We start from the raw sequence: 24378 nt of genomic DNA, 5'->3' as shown, positions 1-24378 counted from the left end.
AAATGTTTCAGAGTCGTCTTTAGTCGTCATATTAATAACAATAACATTAATAATAATAATACTAATAGTACTAAATTTGCTTATATGCAAACGCTTAATTAAGGTAACAGTTTTTTGGTTTCTTGCTTATATCTCGAAAACAGTTACTCCTATGAATTTTTATCTTTTTTTCAAAATTAAAGCTGATAAAATTTCCTACAAAATAGTTATTTGCATTTTTTTGTAGGACCAACCATAAGCGAGTTATAGAGTTGGATATAAATAATCTTTAACAAAAATTTGCTTTAAAATAAAATGTTTGAAAAACCGAAATTAAAATAAACTAAAACTAACACTTTAGTAGAGGTAAATGGAGAAGACATAAAAGTCACCAAAGTCTTGAGAGTCGTTTTTAGTCGTCATATTAATAACAATAACATTAATAATAATAATACTAATATTACTAAATTTGCTTATATGCAAGCGCTTAATTAAGGTAACAGTTTTTTGGTTTCTTGCTTATATCTCGAAAACAGTTACTCCTATCAATTTTTAAATTTTTACTAAAATTAAAGCAAGCTGATAAAGTTTTGTACAAAATAGTAATTTGCATTTTTCATGTAGGACTAACCATAAGCGAGATATAAGTTTGAAAATAATTAATATTTAAAAAAAAAGTGCTTTAACAGAAAATGTCTTGTGATTTAAAATACACTTAATTTAATGGGTTCATTACTTTATTAGAAGAAAAAGGAGGAGGCATAACAGTCACTAAAGTCTTCAGAGTCAATTCTAAATGCTGCATTTTTGTTTTTGTCTCAAACATTGAAAACTGAATTACATTTTTGTTCAGTAACAGTTACAGTTTTCTTATTGGTTTTTTGCTTATATCTCGAAAACAGTTACTCCTACAAAAATAAAAATAAATAAAATGTTTGAAAAACCGAAATTAAACTAAATTAAATAAGACTAACACTTTAGTAGAGGAAAAAAGAGAAGACATAAAAGTCACCAAAGTCTTAAGAGTCGTTTTTAGTCGTCATATTAATAACAATAACATTAATAATAATAATACTAATATTACTAAATTTGCTTATATGCAAGCGGTTAATTAAGGTAACAGTTTCTTGCTTATATCTCAAAAACAGTTACTCCTATCAATTGTTATCTTTTTACTAAAATTAAAGCTGATAAAATTTCCTACAAAATATTTATTTGCATTTTTTATGTAGGACTAACCATAAGCGAGATATAAGTTTGAAAATAATTAATATTTAAAAAAAAGTGCTTTAACAGAAAATGTCTTGTGATTTAAAATACACTTAATTTATTGGGTCCAATACTTAATTAGAAGAAAAAGGAGGTGACAGTAAATGCTACATTTTCGTCTTCGTCTCAAACATTAAATACTGAATTACATTTTTGTTTAGTAACTGTTACAGTTTTCACTTTGGTTTTTTGCTTATATCTCGAAAACAGTTACTCCTATCAATTTTTATCTTTCCTTCAAAATTAAAGCGGATAAAATTTTTTACAAAATAGTTTTTTGCATTTTTTTGTAGGACCAACTATAAGCGAGTTATAGAGTTGGATATAAATAATCTTTAACAAAAATTTGATATAAAAATAAAAAAAGATAAAAATTGATAGGAGTAACTGTTTTCGAGATATAAGCAAGAAACCAAAAAACTGTTACCTTAATTAAGCGTTTGCATATAAGCTAATTTAGTACTAATAGTATTATTATTATTAATGTTATTGTTAATAATATGACGACTAAAGACGACTCTGAAACCTTTAGTGACTTTTATGTCTTCTTCTTTTTCCTCTACTAAAGTGTTAGACACAATTAATTTAGTTTAATTTCAGTATTTCAAACATTTTATTTTAAAGCAAATTTTTGTTAAATATTATTTATATCCATCTCTATAACTCGCTTATGCTTGGTCCTACAAGAAAAATGCAAATAACTATTTTGTAGAAAATTTTATCAGCTTTAATTTTAGTAAAAAGATAAAAATTGATAGGAGTAACTGTTTTCGAGATATAAGCAAGAAACCAAAAAACTGTTACCTTAATAAAGCGCTTGCATATAAGCAAATTTAGTACTATTAGTATTATTATTATTAATGTTATTGTTATTAAAATGACGACTAAAAACGACTCTGAAAACTTTGGTGACTTTTATGTCTTCTCCTTTTTCCTATACTAAAGTGTTAGACTCAATTAATTTAGTTTAATTTCGGTTTTTCAAACATTTTATTTTAAAGCAAATTTTTGTTGACGATTATTTATATCCAACTCTATAACTCGCTTATGGTTGGTCTTACAAAAGAAATGCAAACAACTATTTTGTAGGAAATTTTATCAGCTTTAATTTTAGTAAAAAAATAAAAATTTATAGGAGTAACTGTTTTCGAGATATAAGCAAGAAACGAAAACACTGTTATCTTAATTAAGCGTTTGCATATAAGCAAATTTAGTACTATTAGTATTATTATCATTAATGTTATTGTTATTAATATGACGACTAAAGACGACTCTGAAACCTTTAGTGACTTTTATGTCTTTTTTTTTTCCTCTACTAAAGTGTTAGACACAATTAAATTAGTTTAATTTCAGTTTTTCAAACATTTTATTTTAAAGCAAATTTTTGTTAAATATTATTTATATCCAACTCTATAACTCGCTTATGGTTGGTCCTACAAGAAAAATGCAAATAACGATTTTGTAGAAAATTTTATCAGCTTTAATTTTGAAATAAAGATAAAAATTGATAGGAGTAACAGTTTTCGAGATATAAGCAAAAAACCAATAAGAAAACTGTAACTGTTACTGAACAAAAATGTAATTCAGTTTTTAATGTTTGAGACGAAGACGAAAATGCAGCATTTAAAATCGACTCTGAAGACTTCAGTGACTTTTATGTCACCTCCTTTTTCTTCTAATAAACTATTGGACCCAATAAATTAAGTGTATTTTAAATCCCAAGACATTTTCTGTTAAAACACTTTTTTTTTAAATATTAATTATTTTCAAACTTATATCTCGCTTATGGTTAGTCCTACATGAAAAATGCAAATAAATATTTTGTAGGAAATTTTATCAGTTTTAATTTTAGTGAAAAGATAAAAATTGATAGGAGTAACTGTTTTCGAGATATAAGCAAGAAACCAAAAAACTGTTACCTTAATTAAGGGCTTACATATAAGCAAATTTAGTACTAAAAACCACTCTGAAGACTTTGGTGACTTTTATGTCACCTCCTTTTTCTTCTAATAAAGTATTGAACCCATTAAATTAAGTGTATTTTAAATCACAAGACATTTTCTGTTAAAGCAATTTTTCTTTAAATATTAATTATTTTCAAACTTATATCTCGCTTATGGTTAGTTCTACATAAAAAATGCAAATAACTATTTTGTAGGAAATTTTATCACCTTTAATTTTGGTGAAAAAGTAAAAATTGTTAGGAGTAACTGTTTTCGAGATATAAGCAAAAAACAAAAAAACTGTTACCTTAAGTAAGCGCTTGCATATAAGCAAATTTAGTACTACTAGTATTGTTATTATAAATGTTATTGTTATTAATATGACGACTAAAGACAACTCTAAGACTTTAGTGACTTTTATGTCTCCTCCTTTTTCTTCTACTAAAGTGTTAGACACAATTAATTTAGTTTAATTTCAGTTTTTCAAACATTTTATTTTAAAGCAAATTTTTGTTAAATATTAAAAACTATAAAATGGGTTAGATTGCCTAAAAACACAGATCACACATGATCTTTTGCATAGAAATGAAAAAACGCTCATGTAACACACAAAATAAGCTCCATTTTTCTTTATTAAAAGTATTATTATTATTATTACTTATGTTACTATTACTATTATTATTATTATTATTATTATTATTATTATTATTATTATTATTATTATTACTATTATTATTATTATTATTATTATTATTATTATTATTATTATTATTATTATTATTATTATTATTATTATTATTATTATTATTATTATTATTAATTTTATTATTAGTAAAAACTGATTATAACTTTTGTATAGTAAATGTTTTTATACCAGTTTTAAAATGAGATATTAATTTTAGACAATTTGTTGCCTAAAAACACAGATCACAGATGATTTCTTGCATAGAAATGAGAAAACGCTCATATAACACACAAAATAAGCTTCATTTTTGCTTAGAAAACTAAGCTTACTTTTATTACTATTATTATTTTCATTATTATTATTATTATTATTATTATTATTATTACTATTATTATTATTATTATTATTATTATTATTATTATTATTATTATTATTATTATTATTATTATTATTATTGTTATTATTATTATTATTAAAAACTTATATTAAACAGACAGAAAACGTCGTATTCTGACACAAAAAAACGAATTACGTTATAGACTTGACGAGATCGGCGTATCTCGGACTCTTATAGGACTCTTATAGGGTCAAAAAGTATCAGTTTGGATTAAAACAAATTATTTTTGTTGAGTCTCAGTCTGAATTGTTTATCAGTTCAAACAAAAGCGGCTTATTTTAGACGATCTTTTGCTTTGAACAAGAAAACTTACATAGAACAGATTAAAAACGTATTAATCTGGCATAAAAGAGCAATTTATGTATCACTTCGGATAAAGGCAGCTAATCCTATTCGTTTTATTGCTTAAAATAGACAAAATTGTTAATAAATCTAACAAAAACGCTGTATTCTAGCACAAAATACTAATTACATTATAGTTTCGACGAGAATAGCTTATTTGGAATGATTCTATGCTTCCAAACGAGTAAATTTTTATTAAACAGATGCCAAACATCATGTTTTGTCCTATAAAGACATTTTATATTGCAGTTTGTATTAAAACAAAATATTTTCGTTGATTCTTTGTTAGAAGCAGCAAACCTAACATTAAAGAATCTGAAAACTTTGTATTCGGACACAAACCACCGAATTTTGTATCAGTTTAGACAAAAACGGTTGATTTTCGACAATATTTTGCTTTGAACAAGAAAACTTATATCAAACTGACTAAAAACGTCTTATTTTAGCACAAAACAAAAGATTTGCGTTATAGTCTTAACGAGAGCTGTTAATTTCAAACGGTTCTATGCTTTGAAACGAGTAAACTTTCACTGTACAGAGGAAAAACATCTTATTTCGCCTTTTAAAAACGATTCATGCCACAGTTTGGATAAAAACCAATTATTTTCGTTAATTCATTGTTACAAACATGAAACCTTACATTAAAGTAACTGAAAACCCCTTATTCAGGCACAGAAATTCGAATTACGTTTCAGTCTGAACAAAAACTGCTTACTTTAGACGATCCTTTGTTTTGAATACAAAAACTTACATTAAAAAGATTAAAAACGTCTTATTCTGGCTGAAAACTGCAAATTATATATTACTCTAGATAAAAGCAATTTATCCTGATTACTCCTTTACTTAGAATAGAGTAAACTTGTATAAAACTTAATAAAAACTTTAAATTTCGTCTCAAAGAAATAATTTACGTTATAGTTTTGACCAGCACTGTTTATTTCAAACGATTTTATGATTCGAAACTAATGAACTTTTATGGGGCAGATGCAAAACCACATATTACAATATAAAGCGTTGTTTTAAAGCAAATTATTACCTTTTGCAACAAGAAATTTCACGTCAAAGAAACTGAAAACATCGTATCCATGCACAAATATCGAATTACGTATCAGTTTAGGCAAATACAGCTTATTTTAAACGATTCCTTGCTATAAACAAGAAAAATTTTATCAAACATATTGAAAATGTCTTATTCTCGAAAATAAGAGCAAATTATGTATCAGTTTTAACAAAAGCGGATTACTCTGTTTGATTCTATGCTTAGAGTAGAGTAAACTACTATAAAACGTAATGAAAACTCTATATTCAAGCTCAAAAGAACAAATTACGTTATAGTTTTGACAAAAAAAAATTATTTCAGACGACTACATATTTCGAAGTAAGCAAACTTTAATTGAACAAGTGCAAAAGCTAATACTTTGCTTTAAAATAACGATTTATGTGGTAATATGGTATTTTGCATCTGTCCTATAAAAGTTTACTCGTTTCGCTCCATTGAATCATTCGAAATAAATTATTTTGACACAACAACGAAAATAATTTTTTTGTTTAAACTGTAACATGTCGTTTTTATAAAACGAACTAAGACGTTTGGCATCTGTTTAGTGAAAGTTTTCTCGTTTGGGGGCATAAAATCGTTTGAAATTAACAGTTCTGGTCAAAACTATAACGTAAATTATTTCTTTGAGACGAAATTTAAAGTTTTCATTAAGTTTTATACAAGTTTGCTCTATTCTAAGCAAAGGAGTAATCAGGATAAACTGCTTTTATCCAAAGTAATACATAATTTGCAGTTTTGAGCCAGAATAAGACGTTTTTAATCTTTTTAATGTAAGTTTTCGTGTTCAAAAGAAAGAATCGTCTAAAATAAGCAATTTGTGTCCAGACTGAAACGTAATTTGATTTTCTGGGCCTGAATAAGAGGTTTTCAGTTTCTTTGATGTAAGGTTTCTTGTTTGTAACAATAAATAAACGAAAATCATTGGTTTTAATCCAAACTGTGACATAAATCGTTTTTTAAAGGCGAAATCAGACGTTTTGCCTCTGTTCAGTGAAAGTATACTGGTTTCAAAGCATAGAATCGTTTGAAATTAACAGTTCTCGTCAAGACTATAACGCAAATCTTTAAAGTGATACAAAGAAATAATTTACGTAATAGTTTTGACCAGAACTGTTAATTTCAAACGATTTTATGCCCCCAAACGAGAAAACTTTCACTAAGCAGATGCCAAACGTCTTAGTTCGTTTTATAAAAGCGACTTATGTTACAGTTTAAACAAAAACAAATTATTTGTGTTGTTGTTGTGTCAAAATAATTTATTTCTAATGATTCAATGGAGCGAAACGGGTAAACTTTTATAGGACAGATGCAAAATACCATATTACCACATAAATCATTATTTTAAAGCAAAGTATTAGCTTTTTGCACATGTTCAATTAAAGTTTGCTTACTTCGAAGTATGTAATCGTCCGAAATATTTTTTTTTGTCAAAACTATAACGTAATTTGTTCTTTTGAGCTTGAATATAGAGTTTTCATTACGTTTTATAGTAGTTTACTCTACTCTAAGCATAGAATCAAACAGAGTAATCCGCTTTTGTTAAAACTGATACATAATTTGCTCTTATTTTCGAGAATAAGACGTTTTCAATATGCTTGATAAAATTTTTCTTGTTTATAGCAAGGAATCGTTTAAAATAAGCTGTATTTGCCTAAACTGATACGTAATTAGATATTTATGTATGGATACGAAGTTTTCAGTTTCTTTGACGTGAAATTTCTTGTTGCAAAAGGTAATACTTTGCTTTAAAACAACGCTTTATATGGTAATATGTGGTTTTGCATCTGCCCCATAAAAGTTCATTAGTTTCGAATCATAATTTCGTTTGAAATAAACAGCGCTGGTCAAAACTATAACGTAAATTATTTCTTTGAGACGAAATTTAAAGTTTTCATTAAGTTTTATACAAGTTTACTCTATTCTAAGTAAAGGAGTAATCAGGATAAATTGCTTTTATCTAGAGTAATATATAATTTGCAGTTTTCAGCCAGAATAAGACGTTTTTAATCTTTTTAATGTAAGTTTTCGTGTTCAAAACAAAGGATCGTCTAAAATAAGCAGTTTTTGTCCAGACTGAAACGTAATTCGAATTTCTGTGCCTAAATAAGGGGTTTTCAGTTTCTTTGATGTAAGGTTTCTTGTTTGTAACAATGAATTAACAAAAATAATTGGTTTTTATCCAAACTGTGGCATGAATCAGCTTTAAGACTATAACGCAAATCTTTTGTTTTGTGCTAAAATAAGACGTTTTTAGTCAGTTTGATATAAGCTTTCTTGTTCAAAGCAAAATATTGTCGAAAATCAACCGTTTTTGTCTAAACTGAAACAAAATTCGGTGGTTTGTGTCCGAATACAAAGTTTTCAGATTCTTTAATGTTAGGTTTGCTGCTTCTAACAAAGAATCAACGAAAATATTTTGTTTTAATACAAACTGCAATATAAAATGTCTTTATAGGACAAAACATGATGTTTGGCATCTGTTTATTAAAAATTTACTCGTTTGGAAGCATAGAATCATTCCAAATAAGCTATTCTCGTCGAAACTATAATGTAATTAGTATTTTGTGCTAGAATACAGCGTTTTTGTTAGATTTATTAACAATTTTGTCTATTTTAAGCAATGAAACGAATAGGATTAGCTGCCTTTATCCAAAGTGATACATAAATTGCTCTTTTATGCCAGATTAATACGTTTTTAGTCTGTTCGATGTAAGTTTTCTTGTTCAAAGCAAAAGATCGTCTAAAGTAAGCCGTTTTTGTTTGAACTGATGAACAATTCAGACTGAGAGTCAACAAAAATAATTTGTTTTAATCCAAACTGATAATTTTTGACCCTATAAGAGTCCTATAAGAGTCCGAGATACGCCGTTCTCGTCAAGTCTATAACGTAATTCGTTTTTTTGTGTCAGAATACGACGTTTTCTGTCTGTTTAATATAAGTTTTTAATAATAATAATAATAACAATAATAATAATAATAATAATAATAATAATAATAACAATAATAATAATAATAATAATAATAATAATAATAATAATAATAATAATAATAATAATAATAATAATAATAATAATAATAATGATAATAATACTTATAATAATGAATTTCTTTCTAAATTAAAGCTTAGTTTTTCTAAGCAAAAATGATGCTTATTTTGTGTGTTATATGAGCGTTTTCTCATTTCTATGCAAGAGATCATCTGTGAGCTGTGTTTTTAGGCAAGAAATTGAGTAAAATTAATAACTCATTTTAAAACTGGTATAAAAACATTTACTATACAAAAGTTAATAATAATAATAATAATAATAATAATAATAATAATAATAATAATAATAATAATAATAATAATAATAATAATAATAATAATAATAATAATAATAATAATAATAATAATAGTAATAATAATGATAATAATAGTAATAATGATAATAATACTTATAATAATGAATTTCTTTCTAAATTAAAGCTTAGTTTTTCTAAGCAAAAATGATGCTTATTTTGTGTGTTATATGAGCGCTTTCTCATTTCTATGCAAGAAATCATCTGTGATCTGTATTTTTAGGCAAGAAAGTGTCTAAAATTAATAACTCATTTTAAAACTGGTATAAAAACATTTACTATACAAAAGTTAATAATAATAATAATAACAATAATAATAATAATAATAATAATAATAATAATAATAATAATAATAATAATAATAATAATAATAATAATAATAATAATAAAAATAATAATAGAAATAAAAGTAAGCTTAGTTTTCTAAGCAAAAATGAAGCTTATTTTGTGTGTTATATGAGCGCTTTCTCATTTCTATGCAAGAAATCATCTGTGATCTGTATTTTTAGGCAAGAAATTGTCTAAAATTAATAACTCATTTTAAAACTGGTATAAAAACATTTACTATACAAAAGTTAATAATAATAATAATAATAATAATAATAGTAATAATAATAATAATAATAATAATAGTAATAATAATAATAATAATAATAATAATAATAATAATAGTAATTAAAGAAATAATAATAATAATGATAATAATACTTATAATAATGAATTTCTTTCTAAATTAAAGCTTAGTTTTTCTAAGCAAAAATGATGCTTATTTTGTGTGTTATATGAGCGTTTTCTCATTTCTATGCAAGAGATTATCTGTGATCTGTGTTTTTAGGCAAGAAATTGAATAAAATTAATAACTCATTTTAAAACTGGTATAAAAACATTTACTATACAAAAGTTAATAATAATAATAATAATAATAATAATAATAATAATAATAATAATAATGATAATAATAATAATAATAATAATAATAATAATAATAATAATAATAGTAAAAAAAGAAACAATAATAATAATAATAATAATAATAATAATAATAATAATAATAATAATGATAATAATACTTATAATAATAAATTTCTTTCTAAATTAAAGCTTAGTTTTTCTAAGCAAAAATGATGCTTATTTTGTGTTATCTGAGCGTTTTCTCATTTCTATGCAAGAGATCATCTGTGATCTGTGTTTTTAGGCAAGAAATTGTCTAAAATTAATAACTCATTTTAAAACTGGTATAAAAACATTTACTATACAAAAGTTATAATCGGTCTTTAATAATAATAATATTAATAATAATAATAATAACAATAATAATAATAATAATAATAATAATAATAATAATAATGATAAAAATAATAGTAATAATAATAATAATAATAAAAATAAAAATAATAGTAGTAGTAAAAGTAAGCTTAGTTTTCTAAGCCAAAATGAAGCTTATTTTGTGTTATATGAGCGTTTTCTCATTTCTATGCAAAAGATCATGTGTGATCTGTGTTTTAAGTTGTGTCAGAATACGACGTTTTCTGTCTGTTTAATATAAGTTTTTAATAATAATAATAATAATAATAATAATAATAATAATAATAATAATAATAATAATAATAATAATAATAATAATAATAATAATAATAACAATAATAATAATAATAATAATAATAATAATAATAGTAATAGTAACAAAAGTAATAATAATAATAATACTTTTAAAAAGGAAAAATGGAGCTTATTTTGTGTGTTACATGAGCGTTTTCTCATTTTTATGCAAAAGATCATGTGTGATCTGTGTTTTTAGGCAATCTAAGCCATTTTATAGTTTTTAATATTTAACAAAAATTTGCTTTAAAATAAAATGTTTGAAAAACCGAAATTAAACTAAATTAATTGTGTCTAACACTTTAGTAGAGGAAAAAGGAGAGACATAAAAGTCACTAAAGTCTTAAAGTTGTCTTTAGTCGTCATATTAATAACAATAACATTTATAATAACAATACTAGTAGTACTAAATTTGCTTATATGCAAGCGCTTAATTAAGGTAACAGTTTTTTTGTTTTCTGCCTATATCTCGAAAACAGTTACTCCTATCAATTTTTACTTTTTCACCAAAATTAAAAGTGATAAAATTTCCTACAAAATAGTTATTTGCATTTTTCATGTAGAACTAACCATAAGCGAGATATAAGTTTGAAAATAATTATTAATTAAAAAAAAGTGTTTTAACAGAAAATGTCTTGTGATTTAAAATACACTTAATTTGTTGGGTCCAATACTTTATTAGAAGAAAAAGGAGGTGACATAAAAGTCACTGAAGTCTTCAGAGTCGTTTTTTAATGCTGCATTTTTGACTTCGTCTCAAACATTGAAAACTGAATTACATTTTTGTTCAGTAACAGTTACAGTTTTCTTATTGGTTTTTTGCTTATATCTCGAAAACTGTTACTCCTATCAATTTTTATCTTTATTTCAAAATTAAAGTTGATAAAATTTCCTACAAAATCGTTATTTGCATTTTTCATGTAGGACCAACCATAAGCGAGTTATAGAGTTGGATATAAATAATATTTAACAAAAATTTGCTTTAAAATAAAATGTTTGAAATACTGAAATTAAACTAAATTAATTGTGTCTAACACTTTAGTATAGGAAAAAGGAGAAGACATAAAAGTCACCAAAGTCTTTAGAGTCTTTTTTAGTATTATAAATCACACGACATTTTCTGTCAAACACTTTTTTTTTAAATATTAATTATTTTCAAACTTAAATCTCGCTTATGGTTAGTCCTACATAAAAAATGCAAATAACTATTTTGTAGGAAATTTTATCAGCTTTAATTTTTGTAAAATGATAAAAATTGATAGGAGTAACTGTTTTCGAGATATAAGCAAGAAACTGTTGCCTTAATTAAGCGCTTGCATATAAGCAAATTTAGTAATATTAGTATTATTATTATTAATGTTATTGTTATTAATATGACGATTAAAAACGACTCTCAAGACTTTGGTGACTTTTATGTCTTCTCCTTTTTCCTCTACTAATGTGTTAGTCTTAATTAATTTAGTTTAATTTCGGATTATCAAACATTTTATTTTAAAGCAAATTTTTGTTAAAGATTATCTATATCCAACTCTATCACTCGCTTATGGTTGGTCTTACAAAAAAAATGCAATTAACTATTTTGTAGGAAATTTTATCAGCTTTAATTTTGAAAAAAAGGTAAAAATTGATAGAAGTAACTGGTTTCGAGATATAAGCAAAAAACCAATAAGAAAACTGTAACTGTTACTGAACAAAAATGTAATTCAGTTTTCAATATTTGAGACTAAGACGAAAATGCAGCATTTAAAAACAACTCTGAAAACTTCAGTGACTATTATGTCACCATTTTTTTCTTCTAATAAAGTATTGGACCCATTAAATTAAGTGTATTTTAAATCACAAGACATTTTCTGTTAAAGCAATTTTTTTTTAAATATTAATTATTTACAAACTTATATCTCGCTTATGGTTAGTCCTACATAAAAAATGCAAATAACTATTTTGTAGGAAATTTTATCAGCTTTAATTTTAGTGAAAAGATAAAAATTGATAGGAGTAACTGTTTTCGAGATATAAGCAAGAAACCAAAAAACTGTTACCTTAATTAAGGGCTTACATATAAGCAAATTTAGTACTAAAAACAACTCTGAAAACTTTGGTGACTTTTATGTCACCTCCTTTTTCTTCTAATAAAGTATTGGACCCATTAAATTAAGTGTATTTTAAATCACAAGACATTTTCTGTTAAAGCACTTTTTCTTTAAATATTAATTATTTTCAAACTTATATCTTGCTTATGGTTAGTTCTACATAAAAAATGCAAATAACTATTTTGTAGGAAATTTTATAAGCTTTAATTTTAGTAAAAAGATAAAAATTGATAGGAGTAACTGTTTTCGAGATATAAGCAAGAAACTGTTACCTTAATTAAGCGCTTGCATATAAGCAAATTTAGTACTATTAGTATTATTATTATTAATGTTATTGTTATTAATATGACGACTAAAGACGACTCTAAAACCTTTAGTGACTTTTATGTCTTTTTCTTTTTCCTCTACTAAAGTGTTAGACACAATTAATTTAGTTTAATTTCAGTATTTCAAACATTTTATTTTAAAGCAAATTTTTGTTAAATATTATTTATATCCATCTCTATAACTCGCTTATGCTTGGTCCTACAAAAAAAATGCAAATAACTATTTTGTAGGAAATTTTATCAGCTTTAATTTTAGTAAAAAGATAAAAATTGATAGGAGTAACTGTTTTCGAGATATAAGCAAAAAACCAAAAAACTGTTACCTTAATAAAGCGCTTTCATATAAGCAAATTTAGTACTATTAGTATTATTATTATTAATGTTATTGTTATTAAAATGACGACTAAAAAAGACTCTAAAGACTTTGGTGACTTTTATGTCTTCTCCTTTTTCCTATACTAAAGTGTTAGACTCAATTAATTTAGTTTAATTTCGGTTTTTCAAACATTTTATTTTAAAGCAAATTTTTGTTGAAGATTATTTATATCCAACTCTATAACTCGCTTATGGTTGGTCTTACAAAAAAAATGCAAATAACTATTTTGTAGGAAATTTTATCAGCTTTAATTTTAGTAAAAAGATAAAAATTGACAGGAGTAACTGTTTTCGAGATATAAGCAAGAAAGCAAAACACTGTTACCTTAATTAAGCGTTTGCATATAAGCAAATTTAGTACTATTAGTATTATTATTATTAATGTTATTGTTATTAATATGACGACTAAAGACGACTCTGAAACCTTTAGTGACTTTTGCTTATATCTCGAAAACAGTTACTCCTATCAATTTTTATCTTTCTGTCAAAATTAAAGCTGATAAAATTTCCTACAAAATAAATATTTGCATTTTTCTTGTAGGACCAACCATAAGCGAGTTATAGAGTTGGATATAAATAATATTTAACAAAAATTTGCTTTAAAATAAAATGTTTGAAAAACTGAAATTAAACTAATTTAATTGTGTCTAACACTTTAGTAGAGGAAAAAGAAGAAGACATAAAAGTCACTAAAGGTTTCAAAGTTGTCTTTAATCGTCATATTAATAACAATAACATTAATAATAATAATACTAATAGTACTAAATTTGCTTATATGCAAACGCTTAATTAAGGTAACAGTGTTTTGGTTTCTTGCTCATATCTCGAAAACAGTTACTCCTATCAATTTTTATCATTTTTTCAAAATTAAAGCTGATAACATTTCCTACAAAATAGTTATTTGCATTTTTCTTGTGGGACCAACCATAAGCGAGTTATAAAGTTGGATATAAATAATATTTAACAAAAACTTGCTTAAAAATAAAATGTTTGAAATACTGAAATTAAACTAAATTAATTGTGTCTAACACTTTAATAGAGAAAAAAGAAAAAGACATAAAAGTCACCAAAGTCTTCAGAATCGTTTTTAGTCGTCATATTAATAACAATAACATTAATAATAATATTACTAATAGTACTAAATCTGCTTATATGCAAGCGCTTTATTAAGGTAACAGTTTTTTGGTTTGTTGCTTATATCTCGAAAACAGTTACTCCTATGAATTTTTGTCTTTCCTTCAAAATTAAAGCTGATAAAATATTCTACAAAATAGTTATTTGCATTTTTCTTGTAGGACCAACCATAAGCGAGTTATAGAGTTGGATATAATTAATATATAACAAAAATTTGCTTTAAAATAAAATGTTTGAAAAACTGAAATTAAACTAATTTAACTGTGTCTAACACTTTAGTAGAGGAAAAAGGAAAAGACATAAAAATCACTAAAGGTGTCAGAGTTGTCTTTAGTTGTCATATTAATAACAATAACATTAATAATAATACTAATAGTACTAAATTTGCTTATATGCAAACGCTTAATTAAGGTAACAGTGTTTTGGTTTCTTGCTTATATCTCGAAAACAGTTACTCCTATCAATTTTTATCTTTTTACTCAAATTCAAGCTGATAAAATTTCCTACAAAATAGTTATTTGCATTTTTCATGTAGGACTAACCATAAGCGAGATATAAGTTTGAAAATAATTAATATTTAAAAAAAAAGTGCTTTAACAGAAAATGTCTTGTGATTTAAAATACACTTAATTTATTAGGTCCAATACTTTATTAGAAGAAAAAGGGGGTGACATATAAGTCACTGAAGTCTTCAGAGTCGATTGTAAATGCTGCATTTTCGTCTTCGTCTCAAACATTGAAAAGTGTATTACATTTTTGTTCTGAAACGGTAACAGTTTTCACTTTGGTTTTTTGCTTATATCTCGAAAACAATTACTCCTATCAGTTTTTATTTTTTTTTTAAATAAAGCTGATAAAATTTCCTACAAAATAGTTATTTGCATTTTTCTTGTAGGACCAACCATCAGCGAGTTATAAAGTTGGATATAAATAATATTTAACAAAAACTTGCTTAAAAATTAAATGTTTGAAATACTGAAATTAAACTAAATTAATTGTGTCTAACACTTTAGTAGAGAAAAAAGAAAAAGACATAAAAGTTACCAAAGTCTTCAGAATCGTTTTTAGTCGTCATATTAATAACAATAACATTAATAATAATAATACTAATAGTACTAAATCTGCTTATATGCAAGCGCTTTATTAAGGTAACAGTTTTTTGGTTTCTTGCTTATTTCTCGAAAACAGGTACTCCTATAAATTTTTGTCTTTTTTTCAAAATTAAAGCTGATAAAATTTCCTACAAAATAGTTATTTGCATTTTTCTTGTAGGACCAACCATAAGCGAGTTATAGAGTTGGATATAAATACTTTTTAACAAAAATTTGCTTTAAAATAAAATGTTTGATAAACTGAAATTAAACTAATTTAATTGTGTCTAACACTTTAGTAGAGGAAAAAGGAAAAGACATAAAAGTCACTAAAGGTTTCAGAGTTGTCTTTAGTTGTCATATTAATAACAATAACATTAATAATAATAATACTAATAGTACTAAATTTGCTTATATGCAAACGCTTAATTAAGGTAACAGTGTTTTGGTTTCTTGCTTATATCTCGAAAACAGTTACTCCTATCAATTTTTATCTTTTTACTAAAATTCAAGCTGATAAAATTTCCTACAAAATAGTTATTTGCATTTTTCTTGTAGGACCAACCATAAGCGAGTTATAGAGTTGGATATAAATAAAATTTAACAAAAATTTGCTTTAAAATAAAATGTTTGAAAAACTGAAATTAAACTAATTTAATTGTGTCTAACACTTTAGTAGAGGAAAAAGAAGAAAACATAAAAGTCACTAAAGGTTTCAAAGTTGTCTTTAATCGTAATATTAATAACAATAACATTAATAATAATACTAATAGTACTAAATTTGCTTATATGCAAACGCTTAATTAAGGTAACAGTGTTTTGGTTTCTTGCTTATATCTCGAAAACAGTTACTCCTATCAATTTTTATCTTTTTACTAAAATTAAAGCTGATAAAATTTCCTACAAAATAGTTAATTGCATTTTTAATGTAGGACTAACCATAAGCGAGATATAAGTTTGAAAATAATTAAAATTAAAAAAAAAGTGCTTCAACAGAAAATGTCTTGTGATTTAAAATACACTTAATTTATTGGGTCCAATACTTTATTAGAAGAAAAAAGAGGTGACAGAAAGGTCACTGAAGTCTTTAGAGTCGTTTGTAAATGCTGCATTTTCGTCTTCGTCTCAAACATTGAAAACTGAATTACATTTTTGTTCAGTAACTGTTACAGTTTTCTTATTGGTTTTTTGCTTATATCTCGAAAACAGTTACTTCTATCAATTTTTATCTTTCTTTTAAAATTAAAGCTGATAAAGCTTCCTACAAAATAGTTGTTTGCATTTTTCTTGTAGGACCAACCATAAGCGAGTTATAGAGTTGGATATAAATAATATTTAACAAAAATTTGCTTTAAATAAAATGTTTGAAAAACCGAAATTAAACTAAATTAATTGAGTCTAACACTTTAGTAGAGAAAAAAGAAAAAGACGTAAAAGTCACCAAAGTCTTCAGAATCGTTTTTAGTCGTCATTTTAATAACAATAACATTAATAATAATAATACTAATAGTACTAAATCTGCTTATATGCAAGCGCTTTATTAAGGTAACAGTTTTTTGGTTTCTTGCTTATATCTCGAAAACAGTTACTCCTATCAATTTTTATCTTTTTTTCAAAATTAAAGCTGATAAAATTTCCTACAAAATAGTTATTTGCACTTTTCTTGTAGGACCAACCATAAGCGAGTTATAGAGTTGGATATAAATAATATTTAACAAAAATTTGCTTTAAAATAAAATGTTTGAAAAACTGAAATTAAACTAATTTAATTGTGTCTAACACTTTAGTAGAGGAAAAAGAAGAAGACATAAAAGTCACTAAAGGTTTCAAAGTTGTCTTTAATCGTCATATTAATAACAATAACATTAATAATAATAATACTAATAGTACTAAATTTGCTTATATGCAAACGCTTAATTAAGGTAACAGTGTTTTGGTTTCTTGCTCATATCTCGAAAACAGTTACTCCTATCAATTTTTATCTTTTTACTAAAATTTAAGCTGATAAAATTTCCTACAAAATAATTATTTGCATTTTTTATGTAGGACTAACCATAAGCGAGATATAAGATTGAAAATAATTAATATTTAAAAAAGAAGTGCTTTAACAGAAAATGTCTTGTGATTTAAAATACACTTAATTTATTAGGTCCAATACTTTATTAGAAAAAAAGGGGGTGACATATAAGTCACTGAAGTCTTCAGAGTCGATTTTAAATGCTGCATTTTCGTCTTCGTCTCAAACATTGAAAACTGAATTACATTTTTGTTCTGAAACGGTAACAGTTTTTACATTGGTTTTTTGCTTATATCTCGAAAACAGTTACTCCTATCAATTTTTATCTTTCTTTCAAAATTAAAGCTGATAACATTTCCTACAAAATAGTTATTTGCATTTTTCTTGTAGGACCAACCATAAGCGAGTTATAAAGTTGGATATAAATAATATTTAACAAAAACTTGCTTAAAAATAAAATGTTTGAAATACTGAAATTAAACTAAATTAATTGTGTCTAACACTTTAGTTGAGAAAAAAGAAAAAGACATAAAAGTCACCAAAGTCTTCAAAATCGTTTTTAGTCGTCATATTAATAACAATAACATTAACAATAATAATACTAATAGTACTAAATCTGCTTATATGCAAGCGCTTTATTAAGGTAACAGTTTTTTGGTTTCTTGCTTATATCTCGAAAACAGTTACTCCTATGAATTTTTGTCTTTTTTTCAAAATTAAAGCTGATAAAATTTACTACAAAATAGTTATTTGCATTTTTCTTGTAGGACCAACCATAAGCGAGTTATAGAGTTGGATATAAATAATTTTTAACAAAAATTTGCTTTAAAATAAAATGTTTGAAAAACTGAAATTAAACTAATTTAATTGTGTCAAACACTTTAGTAGAGGAAAAAGGAAAAGACATAAAAGTCACTAAAGGTTTAGGAGTTGTCTTTAGTTGTCATATTAATAACAATAACATTAATAATAATAATACTAATAGTACTAAATTTGCTTATATGCAAACGCTTAATTAAGGTAACAGTGTTTTGGTTTCTTGCTTATATCTCGAAAACAGTTACTCCTATCAATTTTTATCTTTTTACTAAAATTCAAGCTGATAAAATTTCCTATAAAATAGTTATTTGCATTTTTCATGTAGGACTAACCATAAGCGAGATATATGATTGAAAATAATTAATATTTAAAAAAAAAGTGCTTTAACAGAAAATGCCTTGTGATTTAAAATACACTTAATTTATTGGGTCCAATACTTTATTAGAAGAAAAAGGAAGTGACATAAAAGTCACTGAAGTCTTCAGAGTCGTTTTTAAATGCTGCAGTTTCGTCTTCGTCTCAAACATTGAAAACTGAATTACATTTTTGTTCAGTAACAGTCACAGTTTTCTTATTGGTTTTTTGCTTATATCTCGAAAACAGTTACTCCTATCAATTTTTATCTTTCTGTCAAAATTAAAGCTGATAAAATTTCCTACAAAATAAATATTTGCATTTTTCTTGTAGGACCAACCATAAGCGAGTTATAGAGTTGGATATAAATAATATTTAACAAAAATTTGCTTTAAAATAAAATGTTTGAAAAACTGAAATTAAACTAATTTAATTGTGTCTAACACTTTAGTAGAGGAAAAAGAAGAAGACATAAAAGTCACTAAAGGTTTCAAAGTTGTCTTTAATCGTCATATTAATAACAATAACATTAATAATAATAATACTAATAGTACTAAATTTGCTTATATGCAAACGCTTAATTAAGGTAACAGTGTTTTGGTTTCTTGCTCATATCTCGAAAACAGTTACTCCTATCAATTTTTATCATTTTTTCAAAATTAAAGCTGATAACATTTCCTACAAAATAGTTATTTGCATTTTTCTTGTGGGACCAACCATAAGCGAGTTATAAAGTTGGATATAAATAATATTTAACAAAAACTTGCTTAAAAATAAAATGTTTGAAATACTGAAATTAAACTAAATTAATTGTGTCTAACACTTTAATAGAGAAAAAAGAAAAAGACATAAAAGTCACCAAAGTCTTCAGAATCGTTTTTAGTCGTCATATTAATAACAATAACATTAATAATAATATTACTAATAGTACTAAATCTGCTTATATGCAAGCGCTTTATTAAGGTAACAGTTTTTTGGTTTGTTGCTTATATCTCGAAAACAGTTACTCCTATGAATTTTTGTCTTTTTTTCAAAATTAATGCTGATAAAATTTCCTACAAAATAGTTATTTGCATTTTTCTTGTAGGACCAACCATAAGCGAGTTATAGAGTTGGATATAAATACTTTTTAACAAAAATTTGCTTTAAAATAAAATGTTTGAAAAACTGAAATTAAACTAATTTAATTGTGTCTAACACTTTAGTAGAGGAAAAAGTAAAAGACATAAAAGTCACTAAAGGTTTCAGAGTTGTCTTTAGTTGTCATATTAATAACAATAACATTAATAATAATAATACTAATAGTACTAAATTTGCTTATATGCAAACGCTTAATTAAGGTAACAGTGTTTTGGTTTCTTGCTTATATCTCGAAAACAGTTACTCCTATCAATTTTTATCTTTTTACTAAAATTCAAGCTGATAAAATTTCCTATAAAATAGTTATTTGCATTTTTCATGTAGGGCTAACCATAAGCGAGATATATGATTGAAAATAATTAATATTTAAAAAAAAAGTGCTTTAACAGAAAATGTCTTGTGATTTAAAATACACTTAATTTATTGGGTCCAATACTTTATTAGAAGAAAAAGGAAGTGACATAAAAGTCACTGAAGTCTTCAGAGTCGTTTTTAAATGCTGCAGTTTCGTCTTCGTCTCAAACATTGAAAACTGAATTACATTTTTGTTCAGTAACAGTCACAGTTTTCTTATTGGTTTTTTGCTTATATCTCGAAAACAGTTACTTCTATCAATTTTTATCTTTCTGTCAAAATTAAAGCTGATAAAATTTCCTACAAAATAGTTATTTGCATTTTTCTTGTAGGACCAACCATAAGCGAGTTATAGAGTTGGATATAAATAATATTTAACAAAAATTTGCTTTAAAATAAAATGTTTGAAAAACTGAAATTAAACTAATTTAATTGTGTCTAACACTTTAGTAGAGGAAAAAGAAGAAGACATAAAAGTCACTAAAGGTTTCAAAGTTGTCTTTAATCGTCATATTAATAACAATAACATTAATAATAATAATACTAATAGTACTAAATTTGCTTATATGCAAACGCTTAATTAAGGTAACAGTGTTTTGGTTTCTTGCTCATATCTCGAAAACAGTTACTCCTATCAACTTTTATCTTTTTACTAAAATTCAAGCTGATAAAATTTCCTACAAAATAATTATTTGCATTTTTTATGTAGGACTAACCATAAGCGAGATATAAGATTGAAAATAATTAATATTTAAAAAAGAAGTGCTTTAACAAAAAATGTCTTGTGATTTAAAATACACTTAATTTATTAGGTCCAATACTTTATTAGAAAAAAAAGGGAGTGACATATAAGTCACTGAAGTCTTCAGAGTCGATTTTAAATGCTGCATTTTCGTCTTCGTCTCAAACATTGAATACTGAATTACATTTTTGTTCTGAAACGGTAACAGTTTTTACTTTGGTTTTTTGCCTATATCTCGAAAACAGTTACTCCTATCAATTTTTATCTTTCTTTCAAAATTAAAGCTGATAACATTTCCTACAAAATAGTTATTTGCATTTTTCTTGTAGGACCAACCATAAGCAAGTTATAAAGTTGGATATAAATAATATTTAACAAAAACTTGCTTAAAAATAAAATGTTTGAAATACTGAAATTAAACTAAATTAATTGTGTCTAACACTTTAGTAGAGAAAAAAGAAAAAGACATAAAAGTCACCAAAGTCTTCAAAATCGTTTTTAGTCGTCATATTAATAACAATAACATTAATAATAATAATACTAATAGTACTAAATCTGCTTATATGCAAGCGCTTTATTAAGGTAACAGTTTTTTGGTTTCTTGCTTATATCTCGAAAACAGTTACTCCTATGAATTTTTGTCTTTCTTGTCTTCTTTTTTTTCCTCTACTAAAGTGTTAGACACAATTAAATTAGTTTAATTTCAGTTTTTCAAACATTTTATTTTAAAGCAAATTTTTGTTAAATATTATTTATATCCAACTCTATACTCGCTTATGGTTGGTCCTACAAGAAAAATGCAAATAACTATTTTGTAGAATATTTTATCAGCTTTAATTTTGAAAAAAAGACAAAAATTCATAGGAGTAACTGTTTTCGAGATATAAGCAAGAAACCAAAAAACTGTTACCTTAATAAAGCGCTTGCATATAAGCAGATTTAGTACTATTAGTATTATTATTATTAATGTTATTGTTATTAATATGACGACTAAAAACGATTCTGAAGACTTTGGTGACTTTTATGTCTTTTTCTTTTTTCTCTACTAAAGTGTTAGACACAATTAATTTAGTTTAATTTCAGTATTTCAAACATTTTATTTTTAAGCAAGTTTTTGTTAAATATTATTTATATCCAACTTTATAACTCGCTTATGGTTGGTCCTACAAGAAAAATGCAAATAACTATTTTGTAGGAAATGTTATCAGCTTTAATTTTGAAAGAAAGATAAAAATTGATAGGAGTAACTGTTTTCGAGATATAAGCAAAAAACCAAAGTAAAAACTGTTACCGTTTCAGAACAAAAATAAAATTCAGTTTTCAATGTTTGAGACGAAGACGAAAATGCAGCATTTAAAATCGACTCTGAAGACTTCAGTGACTTATATGTCACCCCCTTTTTTTCTAATAAAGTATTGGACCTAATAAATTAAGTGTATTTTAAATCACAAGACATTTTCTGTTAAAGCACTTCTTTTTTAAATATTAATTATTTTCAATCTTATATCTCGCTTATGGTTAGTCCTACATAAAAAATGCAAATAATTATTTTGTAGGAAATTTTATCAGCTTGAATTTTAGTAAAAAGATAAAAATTGATAGGAGTAACTGTTTTCGAGATATGAGCAAGAAACCAAAACACTGTTACCTTAATTAAGCGTTTGCATATAAGCAAATTTAGTACTATTAGTATTATTATTAATAATGTTATTGTTATTAATATGACGATTAAAGACAACTTTGAAACCTTTAGTGACTTTTATGTCTTCTTCTTTTTTCTCTACTAAAGTGTTAGACACAATTAAATTAGTTTAATTTCAGTTTTTCAAACATTTTATTTTAAAGCAAATTTTTGTTAAATATTATTTATATCCAACTCTATAACTCGCTTATGGTTGGTCCTACAAGAAAAATGCAAATAACTATTTTGTAGGAAATTTTATCAGCTTTAATTTTGAAAAAAAGATAAAAATTGATAGGAGTAACTGTTTTCGAGATATAAGCAAGAAACCAAAAAACTGTTACCTTAATAAAGCGCTTGCATATAAGCAGATTTAGTACTATTAGTATTATTATTAATAATGTTATTGTTATTAATATGACGACTAAAAACGATTCTGAAGACTTTGGTGACTTTTATGTCTTTTTCTTTTTTCTCTACTAAAGTGTTAGACTCAATTAATTTAGTTTAATTTCGGTTTTTCAAACATTTTATTTAAAGCAAATTTTTGTTAAATATTATTTATATCCAACTCTATAACTCGCTTATGGTTGGTCCTACAAGAAAAATGCAAACAACTATTTTGTAGGATAAAATGTTTGAAATACTGAAATTAAACTAAATTAATTGTGTCTAACACTTTAGTAGAGGAAAAAGAAGAAGACATAAAAGTCACTAAAGGTTTCAGAGTCGTCTTTAATCGTCATATTAATAACAATAACATTAATAATAATAATACTAATAGTACTAAATTTGCTTATACGCAAACGCGTAACAGTTTTTTGGTTTCTTGCTTATATCTCGAAAACAGTTACTACTATCAATTTTTATCTTTTTACTAAAATTAAAGCTGATAAAATTTTCTACAAAATAGTAATTTGCATTTTTCATGTAGGACTAACCATAAGCGAGATATAAGTTTGAAAATAACTAATATTTAAAAAAAAGTGCTTTAACAGAAAATGTTTTGTGATTTAAAATACACTTAATTTATTGGGTCCAATACTTTATCAGAAGAAAAAGGAGGTGACATAAAAGTCACTGAAGTCTTCAGAGTCGATTTTAAATGCTGCATTTTCGTCTTCGTCTCAAACATTGAAAACTGAATTACATTTTTGTTCAGTAACAGTTACAGTTTTCTTATTGGTTTTTTGCTTATATCTCGAAAACTGTTACTCCTATCAATTTTTATCTTTATTTCAAAATTAAAGTTGATAAAATTTCCTACAAAATCGTTATTTGCATTTTTCATGTAGGACCAACCATAAGCGAGTTATAGAGTTGGATATAAATAATATTTAACAAAAATTTGCTTTAAAATAAAATGTTTGAAAAACTGAAATTAAACTAATTTAATTGGGTCTAACACTTTAGTAGAGGAAAAAGAAAAAGACATAAAAGTCACTAAAGGTTTCAGAGTCGTCTTTAGTCGTCATATTAATAACAATAACATTAATGATAATAATACTAATAGTACTAAATTTGCTTATATGCAAACGCTTAATTAAGGTAACAGTGTTTTGGTTTCTTGCTTATATCTCGAAAACAGTTACTCCTATCAATTTTTATCTTTTACTAAAATTAAAGCTGATAAAATTTCCTA

This window comes from Tribolium castaneum, unplaced genomic scaffold (assembly GCF_031307605.1).
Source record: "Tribolium castaneum strain GA2 unplaced genomic scaffold, icTriCast1.1 ptg000017l, whole genome shotgun sequence".
Lineage (NCBI taxonomy): Eukaryota > Metazoa > Arthropoda > Insecta > Coleoptera > Tenebrionidae > Tribolium > Tribolium castaneum.
Note: the sequence above shows the minus strand (reverse complement) of the source record.